The sequence below is a fragment of the Terrapene carolina genome, unplaced genomic scaffold (assembly GCF_002925995.2).
Source record: "Terrapene carolina triunguis isolate 2854851 unplaced genomic scaffold, T_m_triunguis-2.0 Scaffold62, whole genome shotgun sequence".
Classification (NCBI taxonomy): Eukaryota; Metazoa; Chordata; order Testudines; family Emydidae; genus Terrapene; species Terrapene triunguis.
This window is the reverse complement of record NW_020664413.1, coordinates 45,417,027-45,430,916: the sequence shown is the minus strand read 5'-3', so window position 1 is coordinate 45,430,916 and position 13,890 is coordinate 45,417,027.

Below are 13,890 nucleotides of genomic sequence, written 5' to 3'. Positions count from 1 at the left end.
CCAAAATATTTTAAACTCTAAGATTTTATACTTTAATTTAAATCTTTAATATATTTATATTCTAGCTAGTTTCATATAATTTGGGGGGAAATTTAGGCCAATTTTATAATAGCTATTACATATGGAATTATATTATGTATAGTCATTTTATATACCTATGTTAAATAGAACTGTAGAAAAAAGGGAGAAAAGAGTAGGAAGAGGGAAGACAGAATTGGGGGAGGAAGTAAGGGCATTGAGAGTGAGAGAGACAGAAATACACAGACAGACAAAAATAGTTAGTTGTGGGATGCTGATCTACCCATTGCAAATGTCCACCCACAGAAGAGGGGACTGGGGAATCACACAGGGCCTCTAGATCTTCCTCTCCAAAATGACAGCTATATCACTATACCAGATTAGCTGAACAGAAGGTTGGAAAGCCCCAAACAATGATAAACATATCTGATGTGAGATACATCTTTCACACCGCAGATGCTCTCAAACATTTGAATTCTGATACTTGGCGTATCTTCAACACCACCCCTGTAATCCTCTTTGGGTAAAAAGATGTTTTTCCGTTGTGTGTGTCATTTTTTGATCTGTTTATTTCATGCTTTCTAATGAAGCCAGGTGAGACAGAGAGAGAGAGAGAGAGAGGCTTCTAAGGCAAGGGCAAACCTTCACATGAGCTCAGAACTGATTTGAACATAATTGGACCTGAGAGCTTTCCATCTTTGAGAAGTTGCTAGATAGGTAAAGTCCTTCCATTCCAACAGGGAGGATTCTACCACAATATTCACTGGAATCAAATCCTTTATTAAGCCAGCCTAGATCATCACAATGAGTAGTGTAAATGGGGGGGGGGGCGGATAGGGGAATAAGGATTTAGGTATTTGGCCAGTGTAATTTACTTTTCATCTTCCATTAAAATAGAATTTATTATTTTGACAGAAAAGATCAGGATACTTACCAAGAAGCTATATATATATATAATTTGGCTGTGTGACAGCAGGTTTCTTAAAGTGCCCAAGGTACATTTCTTATTCTTTTCCTTTGTTGTTAAACAAAAACAAAACACATAACTAAATCCCTTCAGTTCATACAAAAGGTAAGAACTTCACAAGGGTAGGGTAACTTTACACACGAGTCTACATGGCTGGAGACTTATGGTCTGTACCCCTATGTTCACCTCTTTACAAGACAATGAAATTTCACACACAAAGTATGCCTTGTCAGGCAACATTGTGTGTAAAGTTATAGGATTCTAAGGTTAGTAGATGCCTCAGCCAGGTGTCAACAAAATCAGAAGGACTATCACTTGGTTAAGTGGCCATTCTTTGGCAGGAAAGAGGATGTGGGGGGAAAAAAAACCCCTACACCCTGACAAAGAAACAGCTGGGGGTCCCCATCCACACAGACTGTCTCTTGAGCCTCAACTGGAGATGATTCTCAAAGAAGAGAAAGGACTATAAAAGGAAAGAGGAGATTCCCCAAATTACTCCTCCTTTCTCTCTACCCAGAGCAGCCACAACACCTGAAGAACAAAGGAAACCACTTTGGACTGGGGGAGGATTCAGCCAGTAAGACTGTTAAAACATGTGGTGAGATAGACCTTTGCTTTGAATTCACTTAGCTTGTTAAGTTATGTAGCAGTTGTGATTTACTTTTATTGTCTTGTAACCAATTCTGAATTTTATGCTCCATTACTTGTAATCACTTAAAATCTTTCTGTAGTTAATAAACTTGTTTTATCTAGACCGGTGTGTTTGGATTGAAGTGTTTAGGAGGTTCCATTTGGAATAACTGGATTTGTGCACATTTTCTATTAATAAAATGACAGACTTCATATGAGTTTATATTGTCCAGGAAAGTGCTGGGCAGTACAAGATGCGTATTTCTTGGGGAAAGTCTGGGGCTGGGAATTTGCTGGTGTCACTCTGCAGTGTAATTCAAGGGTGGCTGGCTGTAGCAACCTTGCAGTATAGCTGGGAGTAATTTACATGCTGGAGACTGTGAACAGACCAGGAGTGGTGCCCTGAGTAATGTCAGAGACTGTGGGAGCACACTTAGAAGTAGAGCTTACAAGAAGATGACAATTCTGTTGTGGCAACTTTTAAGATTTCAAAATTTCATTTCACTCCACATTAAAAAAAAAAGACAAATATTGTTGCAAATATGGAATTGTGTCAAAATATAAGAAACTCATGTTCAAGTCCCTGTTCTGCCTGAAAAAAAAGAGAGGATCTTGGGATGAAAAACTGTGCTCTAAATCAGACAGAGCAGGGCCTTGAACATGAACTTGATCTCCACATCCCAGGACAGCAGCTTAACTCCCTTCCATACAAAAGTGCACCCGTTTTTCCCTAAAAATAATTTAAAAAACCTGTCAGAACCAATATGCATCCACAAAACTTTGGTTTTGATGAGACAGCCTAATTCAACAAAAAATCCTTTAGTTAAAAATGATCCAGCCAGCTACTGAGCAGGTAGGTCAAGTGGCTGACTAGCTCTTCCTCTGAGGAAATGGAGTACAACCAGGTACTGAGGCCTCAGCCATCTATTTTGAGAAGAACTTGACATAGAAAGGCTGGCGCCAGTATACATGTGTACTGGGGTTGGGAGAGGGCCCTAAATTTGATCCCACAGACAGAAGTGTACTTGCCTTCTTCTTTATAGTACGGTATTTGGAACGGATTCAAACAGTAGTAGCAGGACAGAATGACATATCAAATGATATCAACCACAGACTCATACTTATTACACAGAACATATGGCTTGGAACACTGGTAGAGATTACTTAATATTTACAGTGTATTTTAAAAAAAAATTAAATACTAAATTACTTTGCAGATGGTACAATATGCAGAATAAAAATGATTGAACAGAGCACAAGATACAGTATAGGTTCTGCAGCAGCAGCAGCAGTTGGGCAAGCCTAGAGAAGCAGCAAGACTCCTCTGAACTCATGCTGTATAAATACGCAATTCACTACTTGATGTGTCCCCGGGGTTGTGGGTGGATGTAGTGTAGCAGGCCCTGCAGCAGTCTGCTTCTTCTTTCAACTTGGCCCTCCAGCCAGGTCGCATAAGATCTCACCCCTTCTGGGTTAAACCAATAGTCCAACAATTCAACATGAAGCTTCATGTTGGACCCTGTGTCCAAGTCCAGACTCACTAGTCCTTGCCCCTGGCATCAGGGGGTTTCAGTCTTTACTCCTTGTCATGGGATTCCACTCCACTGTCCTGGGTGGGCTGGTAGGGGAACCGGGCTCTCCCTTCCTAGTGGGTTCTGGACCAAGGACCTTTGAATATGTAGTCTGGATCTGACTGCATAGATCCCTTTGACACCCTGTCCACTTCCTACTCTGCTCTGTCTTAGGCCTTTGCCTCAGGTTCTTCCGGGGCTCAGTTTATCAACTCTGCTCTCTTAGCCTCTTCCTCACTGCAACCCTTTCTGCCTCTCACGACTCAACCCTTTCTGCTAGCCAGCTGGTTCTGCTGCAGCTCATTTTTCTCCATCCCCAGACTCAGCAGGAGTCTTCCTGATCCCTGTGCAGAATCCTGGGCAGACTTAATTTCTGCTTCTTCCCAACTGCCTTACACTCCCCATTGCAAGCCTACCTTCCATCGGCAGTCCCATTCAGCACCCTGAGTCCCACCAGGCTTCTCTCACTTAGTGAGAGCCAGTGATCTGGAGAGGCTGGTAAATTCCTAAATGAGTTGGATTCAGCCCTTTTAACTCCTCCCTCCTGCTTTGACACCTACTGCAGGTGTAGCCATTACAGAAGGAGGTGATGCAAACCTTGCCTTGATAGAAGAATTCAGAAGAAACTCAGTCAGTACAGATTTAGGCATTTTTGGAAATGTTCCTGTATTATCCGTGAGCATAAATCTTTACTTGATTTTCTATGACGTTCAAAATCTAAAACGTTATTCTAAAAAAAGCTATTCTTGATTAGGTGATCATAATCATAAATAAAGCACAGTATCAAATTCCCTGAATAAATAATTCCAAAGCACTATTTAATTTTGATGATCCAGTAGGATAGCTGGCACCAGAGGGAAATGTTACATTCCAGAAGACAAATGTTAATAGCTTTTTTGTATGCAGTTTCCAAAGGCTTTTTTGTTAGACTAATATTTTGTCAAAGACCCCTGCTTCATTAGTTGGATGGTGGGTAATGAATGAGGCAAGGGTCCACTGGACAGTGATGTTAATAAGAAATGTTGAACAGCTGCCACAGTCAATGCTCACCTTCCAATCTTGCATTGAATGAGGTGCAAGACCAGAGGAAAAAGTAATAGGTGACTATGTATTAAAATACTGTATCATAATCCACAAAATACATAATGTAACACATTGAGGGTCAAAGTTAAATTCACATAGGGTATTAATTAGCACAGGACTGGGTCTTGTATACACAGACAAAAATAGGATTTGCCACACCAGATGGGAACAATGATCTACCCAGCCAGTCTTTTGCCTCAAGAAATAACATATGGCTAATACTTCAGAGGAAGGGGAAAATGCATTGTATACCTGGTTTATAGCGCAAGGTACACAGATGAAGAAATTCCATCTAGCCCTGGGTAACTGCATATTAGCATCTTGATTGTAGGTTTGAACCCCAGGAACTACAGATATGCTTTGAGCTTGAAATTTAATTTGACTGGATGTGTAATGAAGGTGTGATATATGGCACATATATACATATGGTGTAACCACAAGTTTATAAAACAATGGATAGAAAAGGGTTCAGCCCATAGTATTTCACTGATGTCTGATGCATGTTTTATTATAATATATGTGCTTAAACAAGAAATAAAGTGAACATGGTACCGATGCTGCTGTAATCTAGCCTGGTTTTATTCTGAGGGTATGTCTATGCTGCAGTCATGGGTGTAACTGCAGCTTGAATACATATATCTGAGCCAGGTTTAATCAAGCTAGCTCAGGTACTGGAGCAGTGAAGCCAGGGCAGTATGGGCTTCAGGGCAAGCTAACTGCCCACACAATTACCTAGGGTTCTAGACAGGTTTGTACAGCCCACTCTGAAGCCCTTGCTGCTGCAGCTTCACTAACTCATGTACCGGAGATGTTATATTAAAGCTTGGGTATGTCTACGTGAGCTGCAATCACACCTTGAGAATACAGTGTAGACATAACCTGACTCTCCAACTCTGCCATCATCTCTCAGTGAGCAAATACACAACAGGCAGCAGTGTCATAAAATTGTGACAGAGGGAGACTGAATTTATTTCTTGGCTCTGATCCCTTGACATGTGTCAAAGATACAAAAAAAAAAGCTTAAAAAAAATAAAAAACCCTGTAACCTGACAAGAGTCCTCGAAATCTACTGTAAAGCAAAGCATCTTTAGGCACGTACATATATTGCTCTTTTCTGCAGCGGGGTAAGGCAGGGCCAGAAGGCTTCCAGCAGGGGGCTTCCAGACCTACCCTGTCACAGTCCTACTTTGGCTATGCCTCATGTTTGGTAACTGACTACACATGTAAGTTATGCTGGCCATTTTAAACATTGCAGTAGTGTTGAGTAATGCTCAGTAAGGATTTTCTCGTGTCAATTGGCTTTTTAGAGCCAATTAATTATGTGGACTCCATATTCTCCTAATCTGTCTCTAACCCACTCACCTCCTGAGTGTGGTGTTCTTGCCCCTCTAGTGTCACTGAGGCCACTTGGAGATTAATGACTCTGTTCTATAACTTCAGCTAAGAGCCAATTGGCTTTTAGCTCATGCACTAAGCTCCAGAGGTCCCGGGTTCGATCCTGCCTGCTGATAACCGGGGTCTGTCAGAGTTACATGTATGGGAGAGAATGTGTTAGAGTAAACAGGAATAGTGGCATTGCAAAGCAGCCTCCAGGATGTGTAACAAGTTTAAACTTCCTGCTGAACCTTTAATAGCACTCTACCATAACACCACAGGGTTCACAACATGTTGTCTGGCTGATGCAGTAGTATTTAGTGAAGAAAGGATTTCTGGGAAGGCATGAAGCATATGATGCTAGTTCAGGTTACTCAGATATTAAAAGATGTCCACTGAGACTCATGGGCAGCAGGTCCCAGTAACTTTCCCACAAAGAAAGCTCACCCATTATGAGGGTCTGCACTGAGATAGAAGTGCTTACAAGATATTTTAGAATCATTTCAAAATAAAAGTAAATGTGGTTCCATTCCAGAGAAAACTGGCCCTTCTATTATGACAGTTTTTAGCCAGATGTGTTTAATAGTTTATGTACTACTTGGGGAGGAACGTCAAGGAATGTTCCTCCCTTCAAAGTTGCATACTGCTATGCTGCTTCTTCACTCCAGTTGCATCAGCAAAAGGAAGTAAAATAAAGATGTTTTAGATAAGGATGCCTTCAAACACAAATGGAGAGGAAAAGCCTGACAGAAGCAAGACCTTTGGGACACTAAAATATCTTTTAACATCTGTATTATTCTGCATACATTTGAGCCACTGCATTAACTAACATCAGTACTTGCAAGGAAAGTTCAACTTAGAGCACGTGAGAGGTCAAGAAATACAGCGAAGAACAAGAGGCAACAAAAAGAAAAATTAAGGGAAAAATTGTACTAGATAATTAAAAATCATTAGGAAAATTATCTTTCTAATCTAGAGGTTAAGGGTGGGGGGGGGGGGAGAATTTCTGGTAATTCCCTTTCTTGAACTTGGAAGTGAAAAATCTTTCACATAAGTTTGTGAAAATCAGGCAGCACTCTATATGATAAGCACTCTTGATATATTATTGGAACTTATCTTTAGGACAAAGGATGACAGGAATGTGAATGCTGGATAGTCTTATCTCATGAGTTTTTTTAAAAAGGTTGACATAGGTAATGGGAGGAAAGCAGAGGAAGAGAAAAAAAAATTATGCAATAAGTAGTCTGGGAATTTCCATTAGCAGTGAGCATACTGAATAATCAGTGTGTAGAATATCACACAAATAATATGGCATTATACATGCATTATATTATATATATTATACATGCCATGATGGAAGCCATGAATTGCAAAATTATGTCTATAGGGGTTTTATTGGGTCGCACTTGCCAAACAGAGCCCTGCTATTACATGATGTTATTTCAGTTGTGATGAGGTTTACAGACCCAACACTAAAGCAGGGCAAGGCACAGAGCAGTATTGGGCTAGGGAGGCCATGCCCTTCAGCAGCTGCTAGGCATGCTTCAGGTGGAGGGTTTTTTAAAAGTACCCTGGTAGTCCAGAGGCAGTGTCAAAGTGTACCAAATTGCATCAGCTGTGAGAGGAGCGGCTGTAGCAGTCCTAAAACTACACTGGAAACAGTGATCCATATTATTCCCCCAGCAACCTGGGGGAATACTCACAAGAGACTGCACAGAATAGGACACTGTCCCACTGACAGATTAAACAGACTCCAGAGCCTGTGACCATGCCCCAAACAGAAGGGCCATAGCCTGGTAGGAAAGCTACCCAGTGCTGAAGTATTATAACTTAGGGTGACCAGTGAGTGGTCCAGATATTGTAATTTCCTATGGCCCTAGGTTGGGACCTGATGGAGTGGGATGGCCCAGTCCCCCTACCTCACTTCCCTATACCTCTGCCATGACAGACTTATAAGAGGACTGGAAGAGACCCTCAGGAGGGATTGAGGCCTGACATATACAACTTGGCTAGGGGCCCCTCTAGAATGATCAGGCCAGAAAGAACTGTGAAGCCACTGCCTGACCACTAGCTCTCAGACTAACCCACTATGCCAATTTAGAGCCTGATCCTGAATCCTCAACAAACTCATTGATTTCAGCGGTAGTTATGGATGCCCAACATCTCTCAGGATCATCCATGGGGAGGTAGAAGCTCCTTTTGAATGGGGGTGCAGAGAGACAGGAAGGGGAGGGAGGGGAGTTACTGAGGGCTAGTCTACACTAGAAGTGCTACAGTACCGATGCAACTGCACTGCTGTAGTTTGTCTGGTGAAGATGCTCTTTGATGCTGGGAGAGAGCTCTTTTGTCAGCATAATAAAGCCATCTCCGCGAGAGGTGGTAGCTATGTCGGCAGGAGAAGCTCTTGGGCTGACAGGCGATTCGGTCGGTGTAACTTAACGTTGCTCTGCGGGTTGGCTTAGTCACACCTCTGCGCAAAGTAAGTTATACTAACATAAGTGTCTGCAAGCCCTGAGACTCAGAGCAGGCAGCCATCACCAGGCTAGGAAGGGGTGCCCCAGTAGTTTACTGCTGTTCCTTTGGCAACTCCTCAGTGCCTGGAGCTCTGTGCCTCTCCCCTGCAGTTGGCACCAGTCCACCAGTGCCAGTGCCATTTCCCCCAACCTGGCAGCTAACACCTGTGCTTCTGCTCCTCCTCCTCCAAGCCAGCTGTCTCCATGGTGGCTGGAAGGCAGGACTGGTCTGATCTGGTCCAGCGAGTCCTACCTGCTCCCTGGCAGCTTCCCTCTGATGCACTGCGGTGGCCATTCCAGCCCCTTCTCTTGTCTCTGCCCACTGTGCATATGCAGAAGCGGAACATAGCTGGATCCCACTTGAGATAGTGTAGGGACAGAAAATGGTTTTGGGGGGAGATGGAAACAGATCCATCCCCCCAATATTTACATTGTGGGGAGCACTAACCCTCACCACCCTTGCTGCTCTCAACATGCAGCATTTTTCTATGAGGTTTTGCTTAGAAAAGTCCCAAGGTATTTGTCTAAGAAACTCAGCACCTAGACTGAGTCACAGTTAAGATTTTTAAGTCTTTGTAATCATGTAGAAATTGATACTTTGCCCTGAGCAAATAGTAAAATAACCGTCAGCCTTTTTGTACAGCCTAGTGTATCAGCAATAGGGCATAGATGCCTAGTGTACCAACTCCATCCCAAATAAAAACTGTATGGCACAATGGCAAGCAAGTTCAGCATGAATAGGGGAGAGACCATGAACAGTTAGCTTCTCACAAAGTGCTTAGTATCTCAGTCGTTATCTGATTTATTGGATAGTGGGCATAGTGTCTCTGCAGCAGGGGTAGAGTTACTTATGGGCGTAATTAAATTTTGGCAGGCTCACTTTCAAAAATTCTAAATGCTCTGCATTTTCTGGTAGCAATCTGGATCTGTGTCGAAAGCCTTTAACGAATCTCAAATGGCTAACAATCTGTTACAGGAATATGAGGCCTAAATTAGAGTGGATTTCTTCACAAGACTGGAGAATAGAGTGGTTTTTTTTAAACCATTAACACTGAACACATCTTTGTTAGAACACTCAGTGCTGGCAACTGTATATGTGCGGCACATTTCACACATTGAGGTAGCTTCTCTTTGGGAGATACATTGGCAAGAAATCCCAATGGAAAAGTTTACTGTGGGGGGAGTTACAGAAGCAGAGTTTTTGGTGAACTTCACTGGGATTTGTATTTGAAACTTAATAAAATTTAACTCCTGTTTTGTGAGGAACTAATCTGTGAATAGAACCTTTCCTAGAGATGGCTAAGTTTAAGAACGAGGACAGAGATTTCCTCAAGGAAACAAATACCATGAGGGAGTATGGAAAACATACAAATGGAAGGCCAAGAATGATTTCAGTGGGAGTTGTTGTGTGAGAGAGCAGGATTTGATCCATGATATATATTTTCCACCTCTGTGGATCAGTTTATAAAGCATGTGTCTTATGTTTATATGTACCTTATTGTCCTAGATCTAAATTTTCGAATTGAGATTAAATGCACAATTCTTGTGTTGGCCCTCTGCACCAGGATAAAATTGACTGTCAATGATCAGACATCTATATATGAAGTGTTAATCTTTCAGCATGCACCAGTGGATTATTTTCTGGGGACCAATCTTGCCTTTCTTGTACACCCAAAACTGCCATTCATTTCAGTGGGAATTTTGGAGTATCCAAAGGTTGCAAGAGAGGGCTCATAAATGTTGACTTTTCAATTTGCATCCTCCATCACTATAAGTACTGTGGAGGATTTTATTTTCTAAGAGATGAAAACAGAGAAATTCTTCAGAATAATAGATCATTCCTAGAAATGTGACAACTGAAATGACAAAGCAGTGTAAATATTCCATCTGTAGCTTAACTCAAACATCTTTTAAGTCACCAGGACAACTGTATGAGGAATCCACTGAGAAGCCAGCTGCCACTATTAGGACACTTGTGCAGTTTGCCATCTAAACGCTGTGCCTTCCAAAAAACAAGGCAAGGAAGAATTTGATTATATTAGAGATGAGTAAAATTAACCACCATAAATCAATGTTTTAAAATCAAAATCTACAATGGTTGAAGATCTGTTGAGAAATGTAAAATGGGATGCCTGTTTCTTGAGCATTTAAAGTACAATTGGTAACCAAAGCAACTGAAGTAAAATACATAGCCTCCGATTCCATTTGCATGTGTATTTTGATTGTTACATGCATTGCCGCAGGTGGTAGACACTGGTAAGCTAGACACTTAAATCTACTCCCTCTACTGATGCATCTATTAATACTCTTAGACACTGCCAAGTACACAGCAAAATGCAGTACTATGACCTTATCTGGGGTTGTTTGAAAGACTTATAATGAACAGAAGTTCCTTGAGGGATCTCTTATCAATTTGGTTGCAGCCAATAAGAAAGTAGAGCTGAATAAAGGTGACAGAAATTTTTCTGGTATCAAATTTTTTTGGTGGGAATTTTAAAAAAAAAATCACTTCCTTTGAAATTTCTTAAGGAAAAAAACCAATTGTTGAAAACCATTTTTGGTAGAAGTTTTTGGTATTCAGTAAAGATTCAGTTTTCTGTAACAATTTGTATTGAAAGACAAACATTTTACAGACAAATTTTTGAACTCCATCAAAAAACAGAAAAATGCATTGAAAATGATTTTTTTCCCTACACAAAATTTAGTTGACGACAAAAAGGCATCTTTGCTTGAAATTTCTTGTCTATTACAAATTTTTAATCCCCATTAAAGTTAGAGTTTGGAGTGGAATATGAACAATTCATATTTAATTTGTCCTCACATAAGATTTTTACAAATAGCTTTCACCTACAGAGCTGGCATAACACTTCACAGTCCTTAGGGAAGTCAATCTATATTAACTGAAGTGAGTAATGTAATATATATATATATATATATATATATTACACACACACACACACACACACACACACACCACACACACTTCTGAAGTGAAACAGATTTAGTGTTTATTTTTAAAGACTCCCACTGATTTCAGGCCCTTAATAAAAGGGTGAGGAAAAAGGGGAGGGGATTTCTCCGTCTTCCCAAAGGCCTTTTCCTTCTCTGTCAAAGTTCCTCCTTTTCCCCTGAGAACCTGATTGGCTTTTGTTCCCTGATCCTGCCTTTTAACTATTTTCTCTATCTCTGAGGTCTAAGCAGGGTGTTAAGTCTTTCACACAGTTACTTCACAAGCCGACACCAATTGCTCTTGAAATTTATGAACAGCAGAATATAAACTATGTTGCTTCTACACCTGGTTTTAGAGGACCTGGTTTTTTTAAAATGCATCTGTGATAACAGCTCATTAGAAAGAGCTGAGCTGGTGCTTTCCATGAATGACAGTCAATAGAAGATGCTTACCAAAAATGATAGATGAAGTAATTTGGGTTATTGCTTGCACAACAGCGCAGTCAGATAAGGACATCTTTAAAAGTGACAATCATTGTAATCAACCTGAAAGGGAAAAAATGCCTAATGCAGCTAAAAATTGAAATAAGATTCAATCCATTGAAAAATCATTGTAAATTAGTATAGCTCCACTGACTTCAAAGGAGTTACACCAGGTGAGGATTTGGTCCTAAGCCAAAACTTGTTCTTTTACATATAAAAATACATTTCTATATAATGCACACACAGGTCATTGTGCAACATACAGTAGTTAACCTATAAAACAGACAATATCTTTACCAAAGTATTTGATTGCTATGGCCCAAATCCCCAGTGGGTGTGAAGCAGTATGCTTCATTGAAATTCTGTATAATTTCCCAATAAATGAAAAATATATCAAATGAACAGATTAAAATATGAGAAACTAAAAAAAGAATTACACTAGATGATATACAATAAACTCTGCAGAATTGATGATAATGGGCCACACCATTAATTGTTCCAATAAGTCAAATTCTTGGCAACAACATTCAGAATGTTGAGCTACATAGGATTTTGGGAGCCAATATATTAAGTGGATATCTTTCCTCCTCTTGTATTCAATTGTGTGCTTAAATGGATGGTCTTCCTGTGTTCCAGAAAAGCCATAGGCACACAATTCATTCGTTGTTAGAACATCTTTATTAACAAGTTGCCTTTTTCAGTTTTTGCAGCAAGTTGGAAATAAACATTTTCATTTGTGTTCCATTAAGTTATTCTGCAACCAATATGAAATGTCTTGATGCAGTCTGAAAGGTGAACAGATGGGAATTTATTTTTAGCTCACATTAGCACAGCCCATCAAACACTCATTTGCTTGATATACCATCATAATATAGCTTACTACTGAGTCTTTAAAGTATAGCTTTGCCTGCATTGTTGCATTCAAATGACAAAAGGCAACTCTGTGATAAATATTTAATTACAATCGTGATGGCGGTTATCTCACTGAAAACTAGTTATTGAAAGTGAATGGAAGAACTGTGGTAATAAAAAGGTATATTAGTAGACTATGTAGTACTGAAATGACAGAAGATTTTTTCAATTAGAATCTTTTAAATAAGAGTTACGTTCTAGTTTGGAAAAACATTTGTGCGGAACAACGGAGTATAAATTCCTACACTTCTGCACCTACAGCAGCTATGTAAAGATTTAAGTACCTTTTAATAAACTAAAACAATACCATCAGTTATATTTTATATACCAATTTTAATACAGAATATCATAAAATAATGCACAGGGAGGGAAATGTAAGCCATTGAGGATAATAGGAAAGAAGTTATGAATAGATTTTAAAATATAGCTTCTTAGATCAAACAAATTCTGTTCACTTGGGAGTAGACATTAGTTCAAAGCATTTTGAATCTGTTATTGAGTTCATGTGCTAATAAACAACCTGTCATGTGCATTCAGTTTCCTTTCTCCTACCCTCTCTCCTCAGTGCAATGACTTACAGCCATGGGAGGCACAAATGCTTACATGAGGCTGACAAGCAATAACTGGCCACTTTTCCATAAGTGATTTTGAACTTTTAAAATTTAGCTCTCTTACACACAGATCCATCAGCACTGGTCACAAAAATTAAGAAAAAAACCAAACAGTTACCTACTTGTGACTGTTGTTCTTTGGAATGTGATGCAGACATGTATTCCGTATGGGGGTTTGCTTGCCTGGCGCATCGGAGCCAGAGAACTTTGCCCAGCAATACTCCTAAGGATGGCGCTCACACTTTGCAACTATAGACCCTCCCCTGGCCATACAAGCCACTGAGCCCCTCTGTTCCTTCACCTTTACCCTCAGAAGCAAAAGCAATGCAGAGGGAATGGAGGATGGGTTGTCGAATACGTGATGAGACCTAGATGATTGAGTAGGCATAGTGTGACGGGAACATGAGTGAGGACTGTGAATTCCCTTCTTCCTGAGGGTATGCGGTTACCCCCCATCACACTTGGTAAAAACCCAGGGAGCGGACGACAAGTTGAAAGGCAGCATGGTGTACTGGCAGGGCTGGCCAGCCATGACAAATCAGAGCAACCTCCTGTGGTTTGGGAGGATTGCGATGTGGAAATAAGCATCCTGAAGGTCCAGGGCAGCAAACCAGTCACTGTGAATGAAGACTGGGAGGAAAGTTGCTAGGGTGACATACAGAATCTCATGTATCTGATGTATTTGTTGAGATCATGGAGGTCAAGGATAGGTCTCATCTCTCTCTTGGGCTTGGGGACCAGGGAATACCAGGAGTAGACTCTGCCCCTGATGCTTCAGG